Raw genomic sequence first — 27,261 nt, forward strand, 5'->3', positions numbered from 1 at the left:
ACAAGTTTGTCCCATTCCCTCATCTCCCCCTCCCTATCTCCTGCCACTACAAAAAAATACTAAGCTTGCAAAGTCATTAAATTCAGATATGCAAACAGACAAAAGTGATCCTCACAGCTATCTTATTTTAATTCAAGATGCTCTGTGCAACTATAGTATGAGGAGGCCATGGTCCAATAGAATGGTTGCCTTTCCTTCATTCTTATTAGCTAGCTATGTGCCTTGAAATGTTTTGTCCTGTGCTGTATAATCATTCTTGGATGCCCTTCTTGAAAGGAAACTGCAGGGTCAGTATCTGCATGCTCACCCACACTTGCAGATATCTAACATTATTACTGTTCAGTGTATTGTTCTCAATATTCTTCTGCAGCATTTCCCAAATGTGGGATTCCGCTTGTGTAGGGAAAGCCCCTGATGGGCCTGGCCAGTTTGTTTACCTGCCGCATCCACAGGTCCAGCCAATCACGACTCCCACTGGCTGTGGTTTGCTGCTCCAGGGCAATAAGAGATGCTGGAAGTGGCACGGGTTGAGGGATGTACTGGCCGCCACTTCCAGCAGCTCCCATTGGCCTGGAGCAGCGAACTGTGGCCAGTGGGAGCCATGATTGGCCGGACCTGCGGACGCGGCAGGTAAACAAACCGGCCCAGCCCACCAGGGGCTTTCCCTACACAAGCGGAGTCCCAAGTTTGGGAAACACTGCCTTATGGAAAAGTATCATAATTTATTAGAGAATGTTCTTTCTATAGAATGTGTAAATTTCTAGCATACAGTTCTATAGCAGTGGTTTGATTAAACTCTATAGGTTGGTTTGAAATATTATAGAAAGTGTATCATTCTCTATTAAATGCTGTAAACTATTCAGAGTAGTTTCTATCAAAACCTCTTGGTTTCATCCCTATTAAACGCTACTGAAGTTTTCCCGTAAGCATTACATAGGACAGGTCCAAAGAAAAACCCACAGAAACAGCCAAACCATAGATACTGTTTAAGCAGAGAAAATGATTTTGGATTATTACTCCTATGCTAGACCTCAGAGAATAATTTGCAGCAGATGGTATACTCAACCAATTTAGCCACTTTGCCTTGTGGAATGTCAGTGAGCAGATAGGGATTTCCTCAGAGTTATTCAATATTCAAATTTACTTGTGTGTGTGTGTGCGTGTGTGTGTGTGTTTTCTTTTCTTTTCTTTTGTTTTTTGTGAGTTGTAATTTATTATTTGTATTCCCCAGATTGATATAATGGGTAGAGCAAACTTACCCATTCCATTATATCCCTTGTGCTCTTCCTGGGACTGCATGACTCTACTCTACCATTAACCCAGGGATGTTGTTTAAAAAGTCTAAACCTAGCCCATAGTAATTGTATGCACAAGCACAGCCCTATTTTCCCTCACTTTTTGTCTGTCTTTTCTGTTGAAATTCTTTGAGCAGGGACCTTGTCTTATATTGTGTTTACAGGGCACCTCCCTTAGTGGAATATAAATATCTGATAATATTAATAATAATTGCAAAGGCTGCTGGTAGATCCTCGCCTGGCTTATTATATTGCCTCTATGTCAGAGTTCTGGTAAATGTATTTTTTTGAAATACTTCCTCTTATTGTGGCAGCCTATTTAAAAAAAAGTATAGTTTTGGGGTGTGAACGTCCAGTTCATTTCCCTTGAACATTCACGGAAGAAACATTTGATGGGATGTTTGTGAACACAAACACTAAAGGAGTGTGAGCTTACCTAAAATTCATTTTAAAGAAAAATGTGATTGAGTACTCACAGAATTTTTTTTCAGTTCACCTCCTACACATTTCTACTTAGAGGCAAATAAAACCATTTTAACTTTTTTTTTTAATTTACGCACAAGTTTACCAGAAAAATCAAAGAAGGCCATTCCACTTCTATTGTGAGATTTCCCCCTCCACTCTATTGCTGAGGCTGTAAGAAAGTAATCTTTTTTATTTTTACACAAAAATTGTGGTTACAGTTTGTTAAGTAATTAAGCAATCAAGGGATGAAAGTAGGGCTATGTCTACGCTATGAAACTCTAGTTACATTATTCACATACGTTAGTCGATGTACATTAAGTCAAGTTACCATGGGGTCTACACTGTGGGGAGTTGACAGGAGAGTTTCTCCATGAACTTACCTTACTCTTCATGTTGGGGGTAGAGTACAGGGGTTGACTGGAGAGTGTTCTGCTGTCGATTTGGCAGGTCTTCACTAGACCCTCTAAATCGACTGCAGATGGCTCGATCTCAGAGCATCGATCCTGGCTGTAGTGTAGATGTAGCCTTAAAGGTCTGTTGTGGATTAGAAAGATTTGCTCTACATTACAAATTTATGTCAGTATATCTACATCACTCAGGGGTGTGGAAAATCTGTAGATAGCGCTAAATCAACGAGAGGGCTTCTCTCATTGACATAGCAACAGGCTCTCGGGGAGGTGAAGTACCTATGCCAATGGGAGAAGCTTTCCCTTTGGCATAGGTAACATCTTCATTAAGCACTACAGCGGCAAAGCTGCATCAGTATATCATTTTGGCACCTGAGGCAGGGAGCTCAAATGATGTCCCCATGCCCCCTCGTTTGGGCCAACGTTGAAAGGACTCAATTCTGCCTTCTTCCTGTTCTACTCCTCTCGTGGTACTGCTCTGCTACCTACCCCAATAAAGGAGAATTAACAATTTAAAATGCCTTGTTCAAAAATTTTAAGTAACACTTAACTTTCAAATGTAATTTTTCTTCTCTGCATAATAAACACTGATATTTTTATCTGTTTGAATAATCAAAGTGGTGCTTTCCGTGCCTTCTTGGTTGCAAAGATTTGAACTGCTTCCTGTAGGTCCACAATCTGGGCCAGCTCATGCTCTACTGAGATGGTTGAGAGGGAAGATATCAGTGTCTTAAGGGCTTAACTGGCTCCTACTACTTCAGTTGACTGCCTGTTCTCCTCAAGTGGGTTCAGGGAAGCAGCAGGAAACAAGAAGCTTCCTGAGAAGCTGGCGTTAATCAGTTCAGACTCCTGGGGCTGCTAGAGAGGCACATAATAGGCTCCTCCTCCTCTCTCTCCCTGCAGCTTCTGCTGCTTTCTGTTATTCCCTCTCACCTTTTCTCCTGTCTGCCTGTTACGTCTCATGCCCTCCTTCCTCCAGCACAGCACTCCATCATCTCCATGCATCTAGAGTAGAGAGAATACACATGCAGACACAATTTTCTACACTCTGGGTCCTAGTGGCTCCCCTCTTCTCAGTCTGGCATCTGAGGCGGCCACCTTAGTTCACCTCATGGTAAGGCCAGCCCTGAGAGACTTAAAGCAAAAGACTGGATAAATGGTCAGTTTTCAACATGGCAAAAGAATCCACCCTCAAGTTCTGTACTGTGCTCAGTGTTACTTCATATATTTATGAATAATCTGGAAAAGAAAAGTGAACAGTGAGATGCCAAAATTTGCAGATAATACAAAACTATTTAGGTTAATCAAGACTGAACTTCAGAGACCTCTAACAAAGCTGGGTGAACGAGCAACACAATGGAAGAAAGCATTTGATATGAAATAAAGCAGTGTACACTGGAAGAAATAATTGGAACAGCTCACACACATTGCTAGGCTTTCAACTGATTTAAATCACTCTGGAAAAAGACCTGAACATTATTCGGACAGCTCCGGGAAATCGTGGCCCAACATGCAACAAGGACAAAAGGCAAACAAAATGTTAGGATGTGTAAGGAATGGGATAATATAGAAAATACCATGTCTCCACCAAATAAATCAATGGTATATCCTTACCTGGAATAATGTGGTCATCCTATAACAAAAAAAGATATACCAAAAAAAGAAGGGACTCTGGGATTGGCAACAAATATGTTTAGAGACATTGAAAGATTTCAGTATGAAGAGAGACTAGGAAGATGTGATTAAAAAGTAAAGTAGTGAATGACAAAAAGAGAGTAAATTGCATGGCTCTGACTTACCCTTCTCATAATACAAAAGCAAGGAAACATTCAATACAACTGAAGGACAGAATAGTTAAATGAGAATAAAGAAAATATTTTTTATTCACAATGCCTGTAAACTTCCTTGCCATCACATATTTTTGAGGACAACAGGCTAATGTGATTAGAAAAAGGATTAGACATTTATTCAATAATGAGAACATCGATGGTGCAGTTAGATAGGATATTTTTAGAAAGTTCATGCTTCAAGGCCTAAGCCAACCACCAGTTATTAGGTAAAAATGGGCCTTATGAAGAGACTTACTCTAAAATTGCCCTCTACAGGTTTTCTTCCCCTCTGAAGCATCTAGTACTCACCATTTTCAGAATCAGGACAGTGGAGCAGATAGATGGCTGTTTTAATCTAGCCTGGCAATTCCTCTTTTCATGTGTTCCTGTGTTGTCGTTGCAGGTTGAATATGCACCACCGAAAGCCACAACTGAAATTCTCTTCCATCTAGATAGTAAAAAAAATTGTGTATGAACCTTTGATTTAATTTTTGCTGCTCTGAAAAATTTCAGTGGAAGTACCAAGAACTCAAAAAGAGGAGCAATTCAAATCTCCACAACTCCTAGTTTGTTAGTGTTTTTATTTTGGTTGATTTATTTTATTTTGATAGCATTAATGAAGTTTCTCAAGTGTTTGTGGTACTAGTGGATCAAGATGAAATTTTACACAAAAGTGTGTAGTTTTTTAAGTAAATTTCTTGAGAAAAATATTCTCAAATTGCTGGACAATTCATAGATTTCTCAATTGTTTGTCATTCAAAGGGTTAATTTGAATCACTGTAAGCTCTTCAAAGAATACAAAGCTCTACTAATAGAGCATAGAAGTCTGTTCTTATATGAGCATCCATGCAGGTATTTTTGTATAAAGGGATACATTTTCAAAGCACTGCAAGGGAGGTACGTGCTAAAATCTGTTCCTGTATAACAGCATTTGTGCTAATACCTCCCACACACTACTTTGAAACTATACCCCTCTCAGTCTTTAATAGTTTGTACCCTTGGAAGGATTGTGATTTGGAAGAGGCTGACATTTGTAGAACAAAGAAAACTCTGGGAAAACAAAGCCACACTAAAACAAGTAACAAACTTTTGGTAAAAAATATACACTATAATACTCCCTTAAATTAAAAGTATCTTTCATCTAAGGATCTCAGTACTTTAAGATTAACCTATATTATAATCCCCATTTTACAGGTAGGAAATCAGTTTGATATTATTTGGTCTAAAATTAAAGAAACAGATTCTCAGTTAGTGTAAACCAATGCTGCTCTGCTGAAATCAATAGAACTACACTGATTTACACCATATTAGGATCTAACCCCATCTTCTGACTGCATCTGCTTCAGTGAGGGTTCAGAAGAAAAAGAAGTACATTTTTACTAATGCAGTATGTAAATAACACAAAAACAAATACAATATATAAAAAAATCAGTTCTCCCAAGGTATTTTCTAATATAGCCTGATCTATTTGTGTGTTAGTACAGCCAGCTGAACACAAATACAGGACCCATGATAAAGAAACTATTAACGTGTAAATTTTTCTCAATAGACTAATGATGTCGTCAGGAGCTGCAGGGCTTAGCTTGGTGAGATGCTGGTCACAAGCAAAGGCTTATTGAAATGTAAGACCCAAGGAGGAGGCATGAAATGAATGAGAGCAAACAAAAGGAAGTGATTATTTGATTGCAGAGTCAGGCTGAGGCACATAAAGCCATGCAGATTACCAAAGCCAAGGTTCCAGAAATCAAACTGAGGAGTCGTTTTGTGAAACAAATAAAAAAATATTAACACAGCTTCTTCAGTTCTCAATACCATTTAATTTCTCCAAAGAGGGCAGAGAATATGCCTGTAATTTTCCCGCACCCTACCAATACCATAAGAAAATAATTTTTTGTTTTACTTTCCTATACATTAAGTGTACCTCTAGTGTATCATGGCTGATTTACATCAAATTCCAAATAAAAAAGGACCTATTTGTTTAAAAGAAATAGAAAGATTACAAAATGTATTTCAATATGACTCATTAGCTTAGGAAACATTGTCAAAAATGTATTGAAGGGGAAAAAAATGAGCTATAATTTAAGACTGCAAAATCTTCCAGTCTAATATCTAATCTAGCCCTGCCTAGATGTTAGATGCCTCTCTTTTTGGGTGCCTCATTTGAGACACTTTTTAAAAGGGTCTGATTTTGCTAAACATCTACCTTTTGAAAATCAGGCTTCTTCAAGGCATTTCAGGCTGAGGGCCCAAATATACTAATCACTTTAAATTGGAGGTCACAAGGCTGTCTCCCTTGTCCACAGAGATTATTTATCCATATAAACAGCACATGCTGGTCTATTTCTCAGTCTGAAACCTGAATGAAAGAAGCCCAAGATATCTGCAGTCAGTAGCCAGTATTTTAATTAGTTTGATCAGAAATGGAAGATTTGGTATTGTGTGGTAGGGTTACATCAAGAAGTGGTTTCTTGTGTATTGACTATTCTTTGAGTGGATGTAGCTTTCCCACCTCAAAGGATGTTCAAATTAAAATTTACTAAACCAAAGGCATGGATCAGAACTAGAAGATTTCTGTGCAGTGGCATAAGACAAGGGCAGCCAATGCTGCTTCTTGCTTTCTTGATAAAACTCCCGAACCAATACAATATTCGGTAGCTGAATATTGTGCACCAGTATGGAGCAGATAGAGCCACACATGACTCGTTTGTGCCTGGCTGAGTACAGTGATGCAGTGCATCACAGGAAACTTTAAGTCAACTCCAACACCACGGCTACCTGCCCCTCCCCGCTGCCGCTATGCTGAACTGCTGTGACGCCTCAAAGTTCAGTGACTCCAGGAAAACAGACGTCTTCCTATCCACCAATATCTAAACAATGCCCACCCCAAATCTTAAGTCCCGCAAACCTTTCTGGGATATTTGCTTAGTTTCACACAATCAGGCTATGATCAGAAGAAGTCTTGGAAAGCAGATTGGGCTAAACAAGACTTAAAAAATAAGCACCTTGTGCCAGATCTCATGCAGAAGGTTCCTGGGTTCAACCTTTTACGGTCATCTTGGTCAACTCTGAACCAACCATGGCAGATGCAGATAGCTAATGCACAAATAGAAAATCAAGGACTGCCCAGCATGTGAGAGTGGCTCCCCTTGACAGTCCATTAATCATATCATCACCTACTGACCAATTTATAAATATGAAGGAGGCATCACTGTGATAAATTCTGCTGTTCATGATGTAGTCATTTGGCTCTAACAACTTCAAGTGAAATTGTAATTGCTGCTCTACATCAGCCATCCAAAAGAAGGAGGTAACTCTACAACCCACTATTATCGGAATAGAAAGTTCAAATTATGGCATAAATATGAAAAGGATACCACAGGTAGCCTAATATGAAAATGTCACTGCCCCACTGCAACACTAGAAATTATTGTCTTAAAAAGAGTGTAAGCAGAATGTGTTTTTGGTGGATTATATAATGTGTATATTATAGAAAATGAAAACTATTTCCAAAGAAACAATACTTGAAAAATATTTTTATTGTAGAAAAGAGAAACCATGAATTTCAGGTCCAGGATATCACTATAGTTTCTGACATCCAAGACTCATCACTTGTTTATGTTGACCAATGACTAGGGTTGCCTAAGGGAACTATTAAGGTATTTCTTCTAATAAAATCTGAAGAAAAAATCCCCACACATTTAAAACCCTTTTTTGTTGTTGTTAAGTTAATAAAGCTTTTATGCTCAGATCAGTTGTAAACTCAGTCAAGCCTATATTTCCCTTTGGATCAAAAGCTCTAGAAGTTTTTACTCCTCCTCTTTATATACCCCTTCCTATCTTCCCTCCATCTTCCTTCTCCTGGTATCCCAGAATTTCATCTGTCTGGCAGTTTTTCCATCTTCAGTCCCTTGATGAAACATTACAATGTTTTCTACTCATCTGCTTCTGCAGTACACAATAGATCTCTTGTATATCTGACAATCCTGTGGCCATTAAGCGTAATATTTTGGAGACTAACTATCCTTTTCCTTTATATTTTTAATTTTCTCATATCAAATATCTCAGCAATAAGCATGATATAGAAATCTGAGCAGACAAATACTCACCCAGTTCAATCACATTCCAACACATTTATATTCACATTCAACTAATTCAAGCTAGAGGAAATTCAAATAGGAAGAAAAATACTAATTTAGCAGTGACAATATTACTCATCTGAATATCTTATCTAGAGATATGGTAGATTCTCCATCATTTGAAGTCATTAAGTCAAGACTAGATGTCTTTCTAAAAGACATGCTATAGTTCCAGTACCAGTTGTTGGGCCTGATGTAGTATTTATTAAGTGAAGTTCTATGGCTTATGATATGCAGGTCAGACTAGATGATCATAATAGTTCCCTCTGGCCTTAAAATCTATGAACTAATCTTTAGGAAACACAAGTGAAATCTTCTTAAGTATTTGCCCGTAAGCATATATCAGTCCCAAAAGGCAGAAAGTTAAAGTGAAATCACTTGAGTTGTCAGAACCAAAATATCCACTTATCTGTGTTGTGATACTAACCCTGAATGGCAACTGTTTATAATTCCATCTTAACCATGCATGCTATCAACACAGCTTGCATCCATAATACTTCATTTAAAGGTTAATTCAAAAGTTAAATTCTTGAAAAGTCTCCATCTCTCTAATGCAAACTGAACTGTAGAAGAGATAGTAGTGCATAGCGGACCTCTAAAAAAAAGTAGTAATGCAACATATTTACTGCAATCTTTTATCACAAACATATTTGGTTCTCGCTGTGGGAATGTGTTGCCAAACTTCACTTTGTGAACATGTGGTTAAGGATTAACCAATACCTAGGGTAACACAAGCTTGTTTTGTTAGCTCAAATGCTGTATTCTAAGGGTATGTCTACACTACAGCTGAATGGTGTAGCTCAGGTAGATGCACCTGTTCCAGCTCCAACTGAGCTAGTATGCTCAAAATAGAAGTGGTGTCATGGCAGCGTGGGTGGCAGGAGGGATAGCCACTTCGGGTATGATCCCATCCAAGAAGCTAGGTACATACTCAGGTAGCTAGCCCATCCCTTCGTGACACTGCATATTTATATTTCTCCTGAAACAAAAGGTGCCAGTAGACAACTGTGTGCAATGTTTTTAAAACATGCATCTCAGATAGGTCAAGGATCATGCATATTTTCTGCTAAACCTCCCATTCCAAAATGTTTACTGCCTGTCAGTAACAGGCAAGAATTAAAAATATACCTAAAAAGTTGAGCATCTGCTGGCACTGATGAAAAAGGCTGGTCACATGCCTGCTTTTCAGATGCAGTATACTGCCAACCCATGCCACATCACAGACATAGCTTCTGGTATGACACATGCTGCAAAAATCTCCCAAACATTTTATATAAGAAATTTAACTTCTGCTTAGGTTCCACCTTCACACAATATTGGTTAACAGTATCCACTTTGCTCATCTCTCCCACCTGAAACTTTCAAAGATGTTGCCAAATTAACAGTAGAAACCAAATAAATTGTGAATCTAAAGAGCTCTCTGTCTGTCTTAAAACTCCACCATCTATCCTTAGCACACCGGTGCATATTGCTGAAGTCCCAAAGATATCAGTTAAGTATTTTGACTCTCAATAAATCTTTCTTAAGGCACTGTAAGGGAAAAGCATGACAACAGACTAGTCATAGAATTTTGCCCTAAATAAAGACAATTGCTATGTTTTATTTCCTCCCAAGTTCCAAAGAAGGATTATGAAAATATATTTAATGCAATTAAGAAACATTTTTTCAGCATTACATCTGAGTGTTATGGCAATAATTTGCATTATTTGTCATCAGTCCTGTATATGACAGACTTCCAAAATCTTTATGCGTTTTCTCAGGAGCCTTTATTTGGCTGATTTCTTGATCCTCCTTTGAACAATTGTCTTTCTAACTTGTTCTGAGGTGGCTTATCTTCTTTTATTTGTCTGTGGTTTGGGACAATTACAACTCTTATTTTTAATATTCGGTTGTATTCTGTCAGTCATTTGTGTAAATTCCCTTGTGGGCATCCCTTAACATTACTGTGAAACTGCTTAAATATGTGAAATAATATCCTGAGGGAAAAAGCTAATCAACCACAAAGTAAATACACTCATGGGAATAGGTGCCTTTTTGAATAGGAATAGTGACTGCTATAGCATGCTGTTGATTCTAGCCCTGATGCTTTCATCAACTTGGCCTAGTCAATCCTGCTGAGGGTACAATACCATTTTAGCACATTACATAGTGAACACCTGGGGGGTGCCATAGCAGCTAGGATGTGCTAGCTATGATAGTCACCTGACCATTCTCGTCTTTTATCTGAATTACAAACAGCTCCAGCCATTCACTGGGCTGAAGGTAAATTCCTTCACTGCCAGTCCAGGGGTGGAATCCATACTATGGATCCTGTCACAGGGGGACTTCTGTTATACATAGTCAGTTGTTTCATCTTCTTGTGTCCTATTAAACATGTTGGTTTTTAAACAAAAATTACATTTTTCAATTCTCTTTTGGGCAAGGATATCCTGCCATCCTACTTTGGCAGTGTTATAGACCACTTACTCTCTAGCACATAGCATCAGCCCAGACTGGTGTATTAATTTGGGCTTGTATTTTAGGTCACAGTAACACTCCAAACCTACCTAATTTCACCTGATTCCAAATTAGAGTCGGAGCTTTTTTAGTCCCTTTTGCAGAGGTGTAAATAACTACACACAGTGCAAGATTGTAGAGAATCAGACACTCTGTACCAGTTTGCAAGACAGATCTCAATTAGAATGTTGCAGATTGATGCAAAGATCCATACTTCCAGACTCATTTCATTGATTTATTTGTTTAAAGTTCACTATTCACTTTTTAACAAAGTAAAGACCTCATTTAGATGATTCATTTAAGAATCACCCACGCTGACATGAATATCAATATTTCTTTCAATACAATTAGTTAAACTACATTAAGTTTAGATTGAAGCATTGCCATTGTTTCACATTAATGTTGATCATGCTATCACGGCTGTCAAGAATTTTTAATCTTACCCATTTTTACAAAGAGCCAAAAGACAGGAAGAAGGAAAATGGCATTTTTGAATATTTCTCATGTGCCTTCATGTATACCAGTTCTGCTTCCACTGATGTTAACTGGATTTCTTCTGTTCACAATGGGAGCAGAATAAGAACACAAACTTAACTCTTATCACAGGAACTGAAATCATCACAAGCACATCATGACAACTCTTAAGGAATCAAAATATAATATTGACTGTCACACTGTGTTTCCTAATATCCAAATTTCTTCCAATTTGCCTTGTAGACAGATTGAGTTCTTCCCTCCACCCAGCTAAGAAGGACTCTCTTGTGTCAAAACTAAATGGGGCTTTCGAAGAAGCCACACAAAGAAACCTCATGGATTCTGGCTGCTGACTTACACAGCTTTCCACCTTCAGAATTCTAAAGTCAATTACTCCTCAATCACACTAAACTCATCTTCTGAAATTTTACAAATGGAAAAGAACATGCACAATTGATAGACTAGCAACACATGGCGGCATCACCTAACAGGCCTGTCTGAGGAAGATATTTAATACCATTTAGTTGTCTTTTATTTAAAATCAGGTTTCTGAGAAGATGGGTGCTATTCATGGTTCCTGTGTTCTCAGTGGAAACCTGGCATAACCTGAGAATAGTACGTGAATATTAAAAAAGAGCCAGGCAAATAAGGAGTTGGATCCAAAGGAGATAAGGAGAGCAATATTCAGAAGACAATTATTTCTATGGATTATACAGGTTAGTGTAAAAAACCTGAAAGCTTTTATTATATAGTTTTTTTTAAACTAAACCATTTACTGTAAGGAAATGAGAATTCCCTCTCCTCATCAGGTCTGATCAGAACATCACTCAAGACTGGGGAAAAAAAACAGTGGCATGATGGTAAATTTCTGGGTAAACATGGTGATGATGCTGGAGGGATCCCTGGGAAGGAGATGGTTATGAGGTTTTAAAAATATATCATTTTGAAGGATCAACAGGGGCACTGTGCTGTGATCATAAGGTTGGGCTATAATATAAGCCATGATAGAGGGCAAGAAATACAACACTATATAAACTACTCAGGGAAGTTCTGAACTGATTATGCCAACACTACATTGAATAGAGTTGCTATGTGCTCCCCAGAAGAGATAAGAACAGCCATACTGGGTTAAGCCAAAGATTCATCTAGCCTAGTACCCTGTCTTCCAGCAGTGGCCAATGCCAGGTGCCCCAGAGGAAATGAACAGAACAGGTCATCATCAAGTGATCCATCCTGTCGCTCATTCCCAGCTTCCAACAAACAGAGGCTTGGAACACTATCCCCGCCCATCCTGGCTAATAGCCATTGATGGACCTATCCTCCATGAAATTATCTAGTTCTTTTTTGAACCCTCTTATGGTCTTGGCCTTCACAACATCCTCTAGCAAGTAGTTCCACAGGTTGACTGTGCATTGTATGAAAAAAAATACTTCCTTCTGTTTGTTTTAAACCTGCTGCCTAGTTCTTGTGTTATAACGAGGAGTAAATAACCCTTCCTTATTTACTTTCTTCACAGCAGTTATGATTTTATAGACCTCTATCATATCCCCTTGTAGTCGCCTCTTTTCCAAGCTGAAAAATCCCAGTCTCATTAATCTCTCTTCATACAGAAGACTTATATACTCTTAATCATTTTTGTTGCCCTTTTCTCAACCTTTTCCAAGTCCAATATATCTTTGAGATGGGGTGACCACATCTGCATGCAGTATTCAAGATATGGGCATACCATGGATTTTTACAGAGGCAATATGATATTTTCTGTCCTATTATCTATCCCTTTCTCAATGATTCCCAACATTCTGTGCCTTTTTGACTGCCGCTGCACATTGAGTGGTTGTTTTCAGAGAACTATCCACAATGATTCCAAGATCTCTTTCTTGAGTGGTAAGGGCTAATTTAGACCCCATCATTTTATATGTATAGTTAGGATTATGTTTTCCAATGTGCATTACTTTGCATTTATCAACACTGAATTTCATCTGCCATTTTGTTGCCCAGTCACTCAGTTTTGAGAGATCCTTTCGTAGCTCTTCACAGTCAGCCTATGATTTAACATCTTGAGTAGTTTTGTATCATCTGCAAATTTTGCCACCTCTGTTTACCTCTTTTTCCAGATCATTTATGAATATGCTGAGCATGACTGGTCCCAGTACAGACCCCTGGGGGACACCACTATTTACCTCTCTCCATTTTGAAAATGGATCATTTATTCCTATCCTTTGTTTCCTGTTACCAGTCCATGAGAGAACCTTCCCTCTTATCCCATGACTGTTTACTTTGCTTAAGAGCCTTTGGTGAGGAACCTTGTCAAAAGTGTTCTGAAAATCTAAATACATCATATCCACTGGAATCCCTTGTCGACATGCTTGCTGACCCCCCTCAAAGAATTCTTGTAGATTGGTGAGGCATGATTACCCTTTACAAAAACCATGTTGACTATTCCCCCCAAAATTACTTTAATCTATGTGTCTGGCAATTTTGTTCTTTACTGTAGTTTCAACCAGTCTGCCCAGTACTGAAGTCAGGCTTACTGGCCTGTAATTGCCAGGATCATCTCTGGAGCCCTTTTTAAAAATTGGTATCACATTAGCTATCCTCCAGTCATTTGGTACAGAATTTGATTTAAATGATAGGTTACAGACCACAGTTAGTAGTTCTGCAATCTCAAATTTGAGTTCCTTCAGAACTCTTAGGTGAATACCATCTGATCCTGGTGACCTATTGCTGTTTAGTTCATCATTTTTTTTCCAAAACCTCCTCTAATGACACAATCTGGCACAGTTCCTCAGATCTGTCACCTAAAAATAATGGCTCAGGTTTGGAAATCTTCCTCATATCCTCAACCATGAAGACCAATGCAAAGAATTCGTTTAGTTTCTCCACAATCGTCTTATCGTCCTTGAATGCTCCTTTAGCATCTTGATCATCCAGTGGCCCCACTGATTGTTTAGCAGGCTTCCTGCTTCTGATGTACTTAAAAAAAGTTTGCTATTACTTTGAGTCTTTGGCTAGCTGTTCTTCAAATTTATTTTTGGCCTTCCTAATTATATTTTTACACTTTAGGTCTGATATTCAAAAGAGATGACAAATGTTGTCCCATAAAAAGTGTCTTATCACAATACATTTCCAACAATCCATATTTAGAAACTTCCTTGGTATCCATGAAATACTGATCTGTTGTTATAGCAATTCAACAAACTCTCTGAAAACCTTGAAAACCCTTCTGCATCATTTCTTCTAGTCCAAACACAATTAACCATGCACTTTCTTTTCTCTCTTTTTGTCATTTTAGAAAATATTTGATTATATTCCCTTCCTTGTCATTTTCACCTAAATGATTCAGTCAGACTTTTCTCGAGATTTTAAAAAGGCTGGGTTTTGACATGAGTTATTTTGACTCCCATTGAAACTAATATAATTTGAAGGCAATCAACTCTTTGCAGGATCAGACTCGAAGGAGTGGATATTGTAGATGTTATAATTTGAAGAGGAGACAGGATTTGGCAAGAGTTTAGGTGCGGGATGGAATAAATTATAAGACTCAAAACTGAGAATTAAGCAGGAGGATGGTACTGCTAGCAAGAGAGAGAATGTATGGAAGGACAGGAGAGAGGGGCTCTGATTTCTTGGTTGCTCTGCTCTTTATATAGTAATTTACAATAGTGCAAAGTAAGTGCAAATTTCAAAACACAATTAAATCAGAAGGGTAGCACCACTATTCCCTGGTGTAAGTGACTACACAAGCTACAGAAGAACAAAGGATCAGATCCAGTATTTATAGTAAGTAGTTAGACACGTGAATTTCTTCTTGTTTTTCTATGACCTCCCTTAGTAAGAGGAATAAAATGTCTATTTTAACTTATAATGGGATAAAATATCTACACATTTTGAGTTCTATAAATTTTACTCAAAAGACTGAATTGATCTTCAATCCAGATCATCCCTTGGGGGAAAAACAGAATAGTGTTATACTAATATATAGCCATAAATGATCACTGACATATGTAATACACAGCTATTCAACTCATCTCTTGTTTTGTTGATTTTGTTGCTGGTGTTGTTATTTTTTCTACAATGAGTTGTTATGTTTCTAATGGCCTTTAAAAACATTGTGATTTCCATCTTAAACAACTAGTAAGAAAAAACTTTCAGGATCCTTTCTTTACTAACGCCTATGTTGCAAAGTTAGACCAGTGTTAATGCAGATATACTCAGAGATTCCTTGCTGCCATACTTAATGCTTTGCGAGCATAAAAAAAAATAGTTGACTAAATTTTAAGTATCTGAATTTTAGTCAAGAAATTTTTATTCCATAGGTTCACACAGACAGAATTTATTTCCCTAGTGAATTCAGACATTGTCACAGTGAGGAAAGGCAGTTAGTTGCTCTTAGCCTGGGCTTGAATAGCTAAAGAAAAAGACACTTACTAAAACTATTATCTGAGTCATTTAAGATCTATGGCCTTGACTACCAGAACTTTCTCTATTTGTCACTTCAAATCTGAACAAATGAGAGTTGTTCCAGTCCCAGCGAACCCTGAAAAGTGTCTGGAAGGTAAAAATAAAACTCAGAGGGGGAAAAAATGTGTGATCACTCAATCTTGGGTATATGAAAAGCATCATTTGAGGCAAAGACTTTAAATATCCTCTTCCCTTGCCAGCAAAACAGAGTAGCCTGAGACTTTTTACATGGTGTGCTTTATGATGAAGTTTCAAATCTTGATAGAAACTAGGTGAGAGGACCATTTCATTATGGCTTGCTTCAATACAAAAGCTTCATAGAAGGAAATATACTTTTAACAGAGTAGACAAAAAGTGCTTGAAATGAGATTGAGGGAATATTTATGAATAAAAACTCTTGGGGCTACCAATTCATCACATTGCTTTTTTTGCTCCAAAGCCTCAGAAGAGTGCTGCAATTTACTAGCTGGGGAGTAATTTATTTACTGTTGACAGCTAGACCCTGAACAAAGAACTGGTACAAATAACAATTCTAACACTAAATAACAATTACAGGGGTATTATGTCTTCTTTCATGATATTTGAGGGTGACTAGTCAGGAAGTGACTTGTAGTCATGTTTTGCATTGGAGGGACCTGCTAGGGACACTGATTCTAATGAGTTTTCCTAAAGGTTCTTACATAGCCCTGGCTTTCAGGCAAGAAATAGCTAGCAATAGACTCCTCAGGTACAAACCTGTGGTAGCTGGCAGGAGGCAAATGACTCTGTGGGAAGACAGAAGAAAATGTCAAGAAGGCTGACACAATTAAAGCACAATGCAGAGTTCCCCTATATACAATCTGAGAAAATACAATTAATGGTGTAAAAAATAACAGAATCCCTTCCTTTTTTCACCTTGCCACTGAGGAGAGCTTTAATTGATATTCCAGCTATGCAGTACTGTGAGCAAACCCTCATTTAAAATACACTTTCTATATAACAAGGTCAAACCTTCCTGCATCGATGACCCTGAAGCAAGCTTGACTAGGATCCCTAAATCATGGCATCTGTTGTGAAGAGTGACATGAGTTAAGAAACATTTCAGGGGGAAAAAATATAGGCAGTGACAGCAAGAGCGCATTGCCTACTGCACATATTTATTCCAGTTGTGGATTTCTGTGTACGCATTTGTATCTTTCTCTTATTTTTCCCCTTCAAACTGCACTGCTAGAGAGTGCACTTCTTTTATATAAAAAGTCCACTATTTGCAAAAGAAAGTGATCAACCTTTATTCATTTTAAAGGACAATAATGATTATTCACTGTACTGCATTGCTAAAACACTTTATGGCATGTAATTACTGCCTTTCAGTGTTCTGGTGACATCTTTCTTAAGGATCAGATTCTGCCACCCTTCCTCATGCTGAGTAGTATCTTACTCTAGGATGAACTCCACCAATATTAAAAGGAGTGAAGGACTTCTTGACAGATAATGTACTAACTCAACATGAATGGAGGCAGCAGAATGTAGCCTTAAATATTTGTAGAATAAGGATTTTGTCAGAAGCAAAACCATAAAATATGCAGTAAACTCTTTGCCCATTTACTAAATTACTGGCTCACTCTTCACCACTCTTACTGTGCTTTTAAGCTCACAGGTTTTGAGTCAAACCCCAGTGACATCAGACAGGCTTTGGATCAGGTCCATGAAAAGAGGATATTAAGAGACAAACCTTGCATTTGTTAAAAGTGGAGGGACTTGTGCCTATGCAGAAGGCAAGTACACACCTAAATGGGTAGCAACACTACTCTGTATCCTACTTACTACTGACTAACTCAGGTGTAAGTTTCCTGTTACTCCTGAATCTGAACATAAAAGTTGTTCAGTTATGAGCATTGCTGTAACAGTTCCTTCCAGGTATGTTAAGAAAATAAAATCAAATAATGTCCTGGACTTGAGAGGTTCTGGGGACTCACAACCCTCACTGAAATCCAAACTGCAAAGTAGGAGTTGTGGGTACTCACTCTCCTTGTATATTAGACTTTTGATGCAATAGCTCCACACTTCCATCACTGCTACTTCTATAACAGAATGAGTAGCATTGGGTAACTGCCCACCAAAAGAACATATCCTGAAAAATAGTTTGGTATCAGTGCAATTTGATATTGGGAACTTATTTCAAGCTTATGTCCAGAGCTATTTACTGTGCTTGCTGAGGGGAAAAGACTAGGCTGGAACTCATTCTCATTGGTGCTACTCCACACATAACACCATCTAAAGTGAGTGTCTCCACCACTAGAGGCTGGTTGTCTCCAGTGTGACAGAAATAACAGAAATATTATTGAATAACATGAAGGTTACACTGTCTCCGCTGAATGAACTGCAGAAGGGTTTGTATCCAATAGTATAAAGGTGGTCTGTATCTATTTAAATATCAACATTGTCCTTCTCTATAAAGCCCCTTTGAAAAAGGCCAGCAGGCAGAAGTGCCAAGGGTATGCGTGTACTTGTCTGTCAACTAGTCAATTAAAAGTTCATTCTAAGACCTATAGTTATCTATTTTCTTTGACATGCACTTCAAAATACCTTTTTGTAATTTGCAACTATTTGATTTGTATCTTCATCAGTCTCCAAGGAGCCACCCACCTTACTGCCATTGTGCAATTTTTTATTATGGAATGTAAAATCACCACTGATCTGTGCTTTACTGCTTAGCTCTGTGTATCCCAAAGAAGGCATTTTTATCAGCCAATCAATCACTCTCCTACTTTATTTCAGTCATTTTAAAAAAAGAAAATGACCAAAGTGTATAACAGAACTACCATATTACATCTCAAGGTTTGTTCAAAAGTTAAGGAAGTTAGCCAAAGATTGGGAACCACAGTCTTTTCTCATTCTTGTAAACATACCGAAGTTAGTGAGCCTGATTCTGCACCCAAGTCAATGGCAAAAGTCTCTGGGACTGACTCACATTGGGTTAAGGCCATTTATGCCACTCTGGTGATGTAGAGGTGGGTGGGGAATCCCTGGGCAAAAACCTCTGCATCAGCCCTACTCTCAGTCCCTTATGCAGAAGGAATATTTTGGATGATATATGGAAAAGGGAATGGGACAGGGATAGGGAAGGGTGTAGCTGAAGGGCTCTACACTCTGGGCATCCTCTGCTTCCTGTGGCCAGAGCTGGCAATGGGAAGCTGATTGTACATTAGAGCAGCCCTCACAGTACTCTGACTGATGCCAGGGGCTGTGTCAACCCCCAAATAGCCCCAGAATATGGGAAGTGCAAGGGTGGTTTAAAGTTATCTTGGCTTCACACCCTACATTTCTGCACTCAGAACCAGGTTGAAATAACATACAGCTGTGGCCCTCCACACCTGCAAGAGGGGCAAAACAAAACTCTCATTTTTAAATGATCACAGTTTCCTCCTTTCTCGTACCATACCATATATCATCCCTTAAGATCTTTTGGGGGGCAGTAGATTATTCGATCTGCAATCACAGTGGCTGTCACTGCAGATTTGCCAGGCAGCTTATTAAAAACAGCTTTGCATTTTATTCCTTCATTTGGATTTCTCAAACCGAGTAACAGAACATCTCAAGTTATGTATAGAAGATAGGGCCCAGTTATTCCATGCATGCAAAAGGCCTGTACAAAAGAATTGCTCTTATATAGCCACACTGAGTCAGCAGCAGAAATAGGAAAGTATCAGCACTCACAGTTAACCTCAGACACTGAGGTCCATTTCAGTGAGTGGGTGGATGTCAAGGGCTTGACTGAGCCTGGCACCCCATAGAGCTGGTTTGCTACACATTTACAGGAAGCAGATTAATGCTGAACTCAGAAATAGCCACCTGGGCATTAAAGTCTATAATAAAGTTTAAACTCTATTCCTTCACAAAGATACCAGGCAAATATTGTCAAGGTTAGGCTCCTTTGCCAGGCCTGGTTACTTGGGTTAGAGCAGGGAGAGCCTTCATTCCTTGTTATGGCTTCACCCAGAACTGGCTGCCAGTAGAAGCAGCTAGCCTTTTTTATCTGGCCTGCTGGGCTCTGATTAGTTTCAACCTGCTCCCAGCCCTTATAGGCACCAGAGGAACAACTCTCACTGTGTGAGCCTGCAACTGATCATGGCAGGCATCATTAAGCAATGCCCGGAGATCTGAACTCATCACTTTTCCTTTGCAGCAGGGCACCTCCTTAGGGCAGGGTGCACCAACATTATGGGGCCTCCAGCAGGAAGCAGCAAATGTCTCGTACACCCTGTCATGGTGGAGTTCAGTATAGTGCAATTATTTAAAAAAAAAGGAAAAAAAAAGGGGGGGGGGGCTACTGGAAAAACCTCCAAAAAGGCGTCTTTCTGGATGTCTGCATAGGACAACTGAGGACAATGGTCAAGAATTTCAAAAGTGGCTGGTGATGTGGGGTGCCTGATTTTCAGAAAGTACTAAGCACCCAGCCTTTTAAATTAGGTCACTTTAAGATGTCCAAGCAATATGCCCACTGGTCAATTTTATTCTTGGCCAAAAATCTATTGGCATCCTAATTGGTCACATGGTAAGGTGGGTAGCTGGGCAAAACGTCTATGAATAGTATGATAAGTTTGCTTTGACCATGTCCAGTGTCTGTGAATTTTCTAGTAAAAAAGTTTAGAGTCAGGAGGACTTGAGAATAGAGCAATTTTGAGGCAAACATTGCATATTGTTCAAAGAAAGTGAAATTTACATTGCTAAGTGTGAGTATTGGCACCGGAGATCTAATGCTAAGAGTTTTGTCTTTTTCCATAATTAGCTTCGTACTCTACTCTCATTCACAGTTGTTGTGTACCACACAGTGGATGGGTGATCGGTTCCATATTGTGCATACATGGTATGGAGGACACTGAAATGGATTACTATGATTAATTGCCTGATTCTGAAATTGCATTATCATTGATTTCTACATTTTGCTACTCAAAATGTATGCTGTTGTATATCTTTTTACACTTTGGAACTCCTCTTAATTTAAATCAGAATTTTATCAAGTAAAGTGAATGGAGTACTGTAATGTGCAACCTCACCCCTCCTGCTGGTGACTTCTGGGAATTAGCTCATTCCAGCTCCGGAGCGCCCTCTACAGGCCAGTGATCGGCCTGTCCTCTGGCCCCCATGTCCCTCCCTGGACCCCAGTGCTCTTTTACCTGGGGTGCTGCCCCCTGGCAGTAACCCCTCAATCTTAGGGTCTCCCCTCCCAGGGGAACCCCCATCCATCAGTCCCACCTCGCCTTAGTATAAGGCTACTGCCAGTCATCGTCTAGCTCCCGTGCCCTGGGGCAGACTGCAGTATCAGTCTACTCATCACTGGCAAGGAGGGTTTGGACCTGCTGTCTTGGCCTACCCCTGGGCTGTCCTTGGCAACCCCAAGTACCTGTTAGCCTCATGCTAGGCCGCAGCTTGGGGCTTTCCAGGCTAGAATTCCCCAGCCCCTCTGCCTTTCCCCAGCCCTGTTCCACGCAGGTACCCTCTCTCTAGCTCCCTACAGGCAGAGGGAGACTCTCTCTGGGCCTCTGGCTCACTGCCTTTTATAGGTACAAGCTGGGCCTGACTGAGGTGTGGCCCAGCTGCAGCCACTTCCCAATCAGCCCAGCTTAACAGCTCGCAGCCACAACCTTCCCCCAGGGCTGTTTTAAGACCTTCAGAGCAGGAGCAGAGGACCACCGTGCTACAAGTACATACTTCACTACAACACATGCAATATATATAAAAGTTACAACTGTAAACAATATATAGTGCTCCTTAATCAAGCAAAAAACAGCCTTATCAGAAAACAATATAAATCACAGCAAAGCAGCAACTCAGTTTGGTGATTAACTAAAGTAAACAGAAAACTTTTAAACTTCCTCTTAAAGAGCCCAATCTTAAAGCCATTACTGAAGCAAAAATCCCATTGACTTCATCAGAAGTTTTGTCTGAGTAATAACTGTTGTATCAGTATTTTTTTAAAGCATTTAAGTGTAACCATAACAGAAAATACATCTTCGTATCAGTCAGTGAAGTTTGATAGCAACAAGGATGATTTTTCCATTAAGAGACAGCTTCAAGTTCACATGAGAAATAAGATACTGAACATGAATAACTTCAAACTTTGGGAATGTTCAGGCCCACATCCACATCCAAATTTATTGTCTCCATGCAGAGTTTCCACAGTTGTGGAAAATGCCATTTATTTATTAATTATTATTAAATGTTACTATTATTGTGACACCAACAGCTCCCATGCCTTTATGTTCATTAGATCCCTGCTAAAGAACAGGTGTTTGACCTGATGTATTTAATATGATTCTTGACAAGATTAACAGACCTGAATTTTACTCAATTCCAGTTATAAAGATCAGCCAAAATTTCAGTCTATCTTTGCAGCATTAGGAGACTAATTGGCCATTTGCACATTAAGGAAGAAATTAAGGTGAGGAAGATGTGTTTGAATTAACTAAAACATTGAGAATGAGCATACAGACATGAGAAGACCTTTCAAAATTACTGTATTACTTCTCCCACCCTTGATAGTGGGCACTATAGGTGGGTTCAGAATTTAGAGGTCATTCATTATTTTAAACTACAACTGAAAGAAACCAAATTCCACATTAAAACATCTGTATATATCTCATAATTTTGGATTTGGAACTGGACTCTGAAGCCCTGGCCAACCTGTGAAAGGGGTCAGCTAAAATTCTTAGCATGAATAGTCTCAAACTTTGGAAAGGTTCAGATCCAGATCCAAGTCCAAACATACTGCCTACATGCCCACTTTCCACAATTTAGGACAATGTCATTTACTAATAAATAATAAATAATAATATTGTTGTTGGTGTAATAGTATCTTCAGACCCCATTCAGATTCAGAGAAACTTTGTGCTAGGTGCTGTACAACAGCATGCAAGGACACAGCCCCCTTCCTACAGGATTTATGGTCTTAGAACCCTTAAACTTTCGGGGTTAGAGAAGACCATAAGGGTCATCTAGTTCAACCCCCTTGCGAGGCTGCAGGATTTGTTGTATCTAAACCATCCAAGACAGATGGCTGTCCAGCCTCCTCTTGAAAACCTCCAGTGAAGGAGCTGCCACAACATCGTTAGACAGTTTGTTCCATTGTCCTGCTGTTTTTACAGTTAGGAAGGTTTTGCTGTAATTTAATCTAATCTTGATATGCTGTAGTTTGAAACCACTGCCTCTTGTCCTTCCCTCCATAGCAAGAGAGGACAATGTCTCTCTATCTTTTTATGGCAGTGTCATAACTATAAAGGGAAGGGAACAGCCCTCCTGTGTACAATACTATAAATCCCTCATGGCCAGAGACACCAAAATCCTTTTACCTGTAAAGGGTTAAGAAGCTCAGGAAACCTGGCTGACACCTGACCCAAAGGACAAATAAGGGGACAAGATATTTTTAAATCTTGGTGGGGGGAAGGCTTGTGTTTGTGCTCTTTGTTTTGGGGGTTGTTCGCTCTTGGGACTAAGAGGGACCAGACATCAATCCAGGCTCTCCAAATCTTTACGAACCAATCTCTTGTATTTCAGACTTGTAAGTAACAGCCAGGCAAGGCATGTTAGTACTATTTTTATTTTCTCAACTTGCAAATGTTCCTTTTTGCTGAGAGGATTTTACCTCTGTTTGCTGTAACTTTGAACCTAAGGCTAGAGGGGGTTCCTCTGGACTATATGAATCTGATTACCCTGTAAAGTATTTTCCATCCTGATTTTATACAGATGATTTTTACCTCTTTCTTTCTTTAATTAAAAGCTTTCTTTTTAAGAACCAATTGATTTTTCCTTGTTTTAAGATCCAAGGGGACTGGATCTGGACTCACCAGGAATTGGTGGAGGAAAGGAGGGGGGGATGGTTAAATTCTCCCTGTGTGAAGATCCAAGGGGTTGGATCGGGGTTCACCAGGAACTTGGTGAAAAAGTCTCTCAAGGCTACCCAGGGAGGGGAAGGTTTTGGGAGGAAAAGGAGTGTTCCAGACACTGAGGAATCTGGATGGTGGCAGCGAAACCAGATCTAAGCTGGTAGTTAAGCTTAGAAGTGTTTATGCAGGTCCCCACATCTGTACCCTAAAGTTCAGAGTTGGGAGGAACCTTGACAGGCAGCTTTCAAGTATCCTCTCCCTGGCCCAAACTTCTCTTTTCAAAGCTAAAGATAGCCAGTTCCTTCAGACTTTGCTTGTATAGCTTGCATTCCATCCCTTTCATCATCTTTGTTTCTCACCTCTGCATCCTTTCCAGTTCCTCTACATCCTTTCTATACAGTGTTGACCAAAACTGCACACAGTACTCCAGCTGAGGCCTAACCAGCATCAACTAGAGAGGTACTGTCACCTGCCATGACTTGCAAGCCAAGCCTCTGTTAATAAAACCCAAATTGCATTTGCTGTTTTTGCAACAGCAAAACACATGGTGATCACAACCTCAACATGAGTCAACAATAACTCCCAGTTCCATCTCAGCAGTGCTGCTCCCAAACTAGTTATACCTCATTCTGTATTTGCACATTTGGTTTTTCTTTCCGAATGGTAGCACCTTACATTTGTCTTTGTTTGATTTCATTTTGTTGTCTATAGCACAGTTCTCCAACTTATCTAGATCTCTTTGAATTTTAGTTCTATCCTCCAAAGTATCAGAGGGGTAGTCGTGTTAGTCTGGATCTGTAAAAGCAGCAAAGAGTCCTGTGATATACTCACCCACGAAAGCGCATGCTCCAATATGTCTGTTAGTCTATAAGGTGCCACAGGACTCTTTGCTGCTTTTAAAGATCCTCCAAAGTGTTTGCAAACTCCCACCCAGCTTTGTGTCATCTGCAAATTTGATAAGTATGCTCTCTATTCCTACATCCAGGTCATTCATAAAGATGTTAAATAACACCAGAACCAGAACAGATTCCTGTGGAACCTCATTTGAGACCTCCTTCAAACTGACATAATTCCATTATTAGTTACTCTTTGTTTGCAGTTGTTTAACCAATTATGTATCCATGTAATGGTAGTTCTACCAAACTTGCATTTCTCCAGGTTACTTATGAGACTGTCATGTGGGACTGTGTCAAAAGTTTTGCTAAAATCCAGGTATATTATGTCGACTGCATTCCCCCATCCACCAAACTAATTACCTTGTCAAAGAAGGAAATCAAGCTGGTTTGGCATGATTTGTTCTTAGTAAATACATTCAGGCTGCTAGCATCACCCCTTCATCCTCCAGGTATTTGCAAATTGAATGTTTTATACATTGCTGTAGTAGCTTCCCAGGTATTGAGGTCAGGCTGACTGATCTATAGTTTCATGGATCCTCCTTTTCCCCCTTTTTAAAGATGGGCACTACGTTAGCGCTTCTCCAATCTTCTGGGACCACACCTGTCATCCATGAGTTTGCAAATATTATTGTCAGTATCTCAGATTTCTCCAGCTAATTCCTTCAGCACTCTGGGGTGAAAAGCATTAAGCCCTGTTCACTAGAAGTCATTCAAATTAGTCATAAAATTTCCGACATGTTCTTTATTTATCCCTTCCCCCTTATAGTCTATGATAACTTCATTAATTATCCCATCACACATTATTTTTTGTGTGAAGACTGAAGCAAAGTAGGCATCGAGCAGCTCCGTATTCTTATCATCTTCCATTACCAGCTCATCCTCTCCACTGAACAATGGACCCACACCACCTCTGAGAATCTAATAAGGTGTGCAATTACAAATAAGAGACAGACAATTTGTTTTTAAAAGTCCTGACATTTAACAAAGCAGCTGATACAGTGATAAACTGCTCACAGAAATTGCCAGCAGGAGACTTCACACACAATATCTGCTTTAGAACACAGTGATTAATACTTATCACAAAGGAAAACCATGTGCCATCATTTCTTACTAAGATCATAAAAGAGCTGCTCAGGTCACCAGGAGCAGTGATATGAACATGGCCATACTTGCAGCTGCTTTGTGATCCCCAGATCATTGATGAACATGACTGGCCTAAAAGCTAGGTAATAAAGAATAATCAAAGGTCACAAATGTTTCAACATAGCAAATGGATAATCAGAAGCTCCATACAGACTTCACGATGATTAAAATACAAGTGACAACTGGAATTAGACAGAACATAATGAGCCTAAAGCCTCAGAAATTCTCTCCACTTCTCTAGAGTATTAGGATTGCTTTATGCCTCTCTGACAAAATAACCCTAAAGTCAGCTCCTTGATAATTACTCATAGAGAATCTTTGGCTAGAGTACAGTCAGTGCAGCAACTCTTACAGCACCTGAGTTAGGAGATATGCTCCAGGTCGAGTGAACTTATATCTTTCTAATTCCCAACACTGGAATAGCCCCTAAAGGCTGTGAAAATCAGAGTAATCCAGGATGAGACCCAAGTTGGGGTAACACAGTGCTGGCTTTAAGACACTTCTTGCTCCCTAACCTTCCAAAATTATGTCAAGAACAGTTCAGCTCACACAAAAAAACTTGAGTCTCTACATTTTATTATTTCCTTGGACTTTTAAGTTCTGTAATACTTATATAGCCCCTCTTACCATGGTAGCTGAAGCACCTCACAGTCTTTAACAGATTTAACCTCACAATATCTCTGTGAGGTAGGGAAGTATTATTAACCTCATTTTACAGACAGGTTAAGTGACTTGCCCAAAGTCACACTAAGTCTTTAGCAGAGCAAAAATTTAAATCTTGATCTCCCAAGTCTCAAGCAAGTGTCCTAACCACTGGACCATCCTTCTCTTTTACCCTTCTGTAGGGAAGCTCCATCTCACTACGAGTCCATCTCCAGTGTCCATCTGCTGCTGTACCATCACCAGATATTGTAAGTTAAAACACCTCTTTCTTTCAGAATTCCCAGCCTAGACATAAAAGCAAGACTCATTTTCAAACTTAATTAGATCATTACATGAATAAAACCCTTGGAGATTCTTGTTCTAGGTTTATTGAAGTGTTTGTCTGACCTCTAGTAGGTCCATATTATCTAGGTTTTTCAATTGTAATTAGATGTACTGGTTGTATATTTTATTTTTTATTTACAAAGGCAGTTCAATGTACATTAAAATTTAATTTAATTAATTGAAGTTTCATTATAATAGACTTTTGAGGCCCAAATGTATTTAGACCAAGTACTCTAATCAGACATCAAAACATATACAAATCAAAGTAATTAGATCAATGGAACAGCAGAACAATGCTGAATCAAAAAGATATTTAAATAATAAACAATGGGAAACATGCATTAAGATCTCAACGGTCTAGCAGTCACATAACTCTGGGTCTGATGGAATGCCCATTCAAGTCAATACAAGTCCTGGATCAGGCCCTGTTTGCATAAGCACCACTAGGTCTTACTGAACTACTGACCAGTTTCAAGCAAGTTTGAACTTGGCACAGCTCAGCATTGCCTCCACTGCCATCACCTGTGTTTCTGTGGTTACACTGCTGTTTATACTCACACTAGCTTGAGGAGACATTGTGTAGCTTTTTCCTCCTCCACAATACCTGTGATTCAGCAGGTGAGCACATGAGAGACAGTCTCCCTACTCTGAGTTGTGTCTTGCCACTGTGGACTGGAGCAATTTTCCTGCTCAGCCATAACAACTCTTGGCTGGAGCATGCTCAGTGCAGATGAAATCTTCAGAGAATGTAGCTGCTGTATGCTAACAAATCTCCCTTGAGCATGTGCAAACTGAAACTTTTCAAAAGTT

Source organism: Chelonoidis abingdonii, chromosome 1 (genome assembly GCF_003597395.2).
Source record: "Chelonoidis abingdonii isolate Lonesome George chromosome 1, CheloAbing_2.0, whole genome shotgun sequence".
Classification (NCBI taxonomy): domain Eukaryota; kingdom Metazoa; phylum Chordata; order Testudines; family Testudinidae; genus Chelonoidis; species Chelonoidis abingdonii.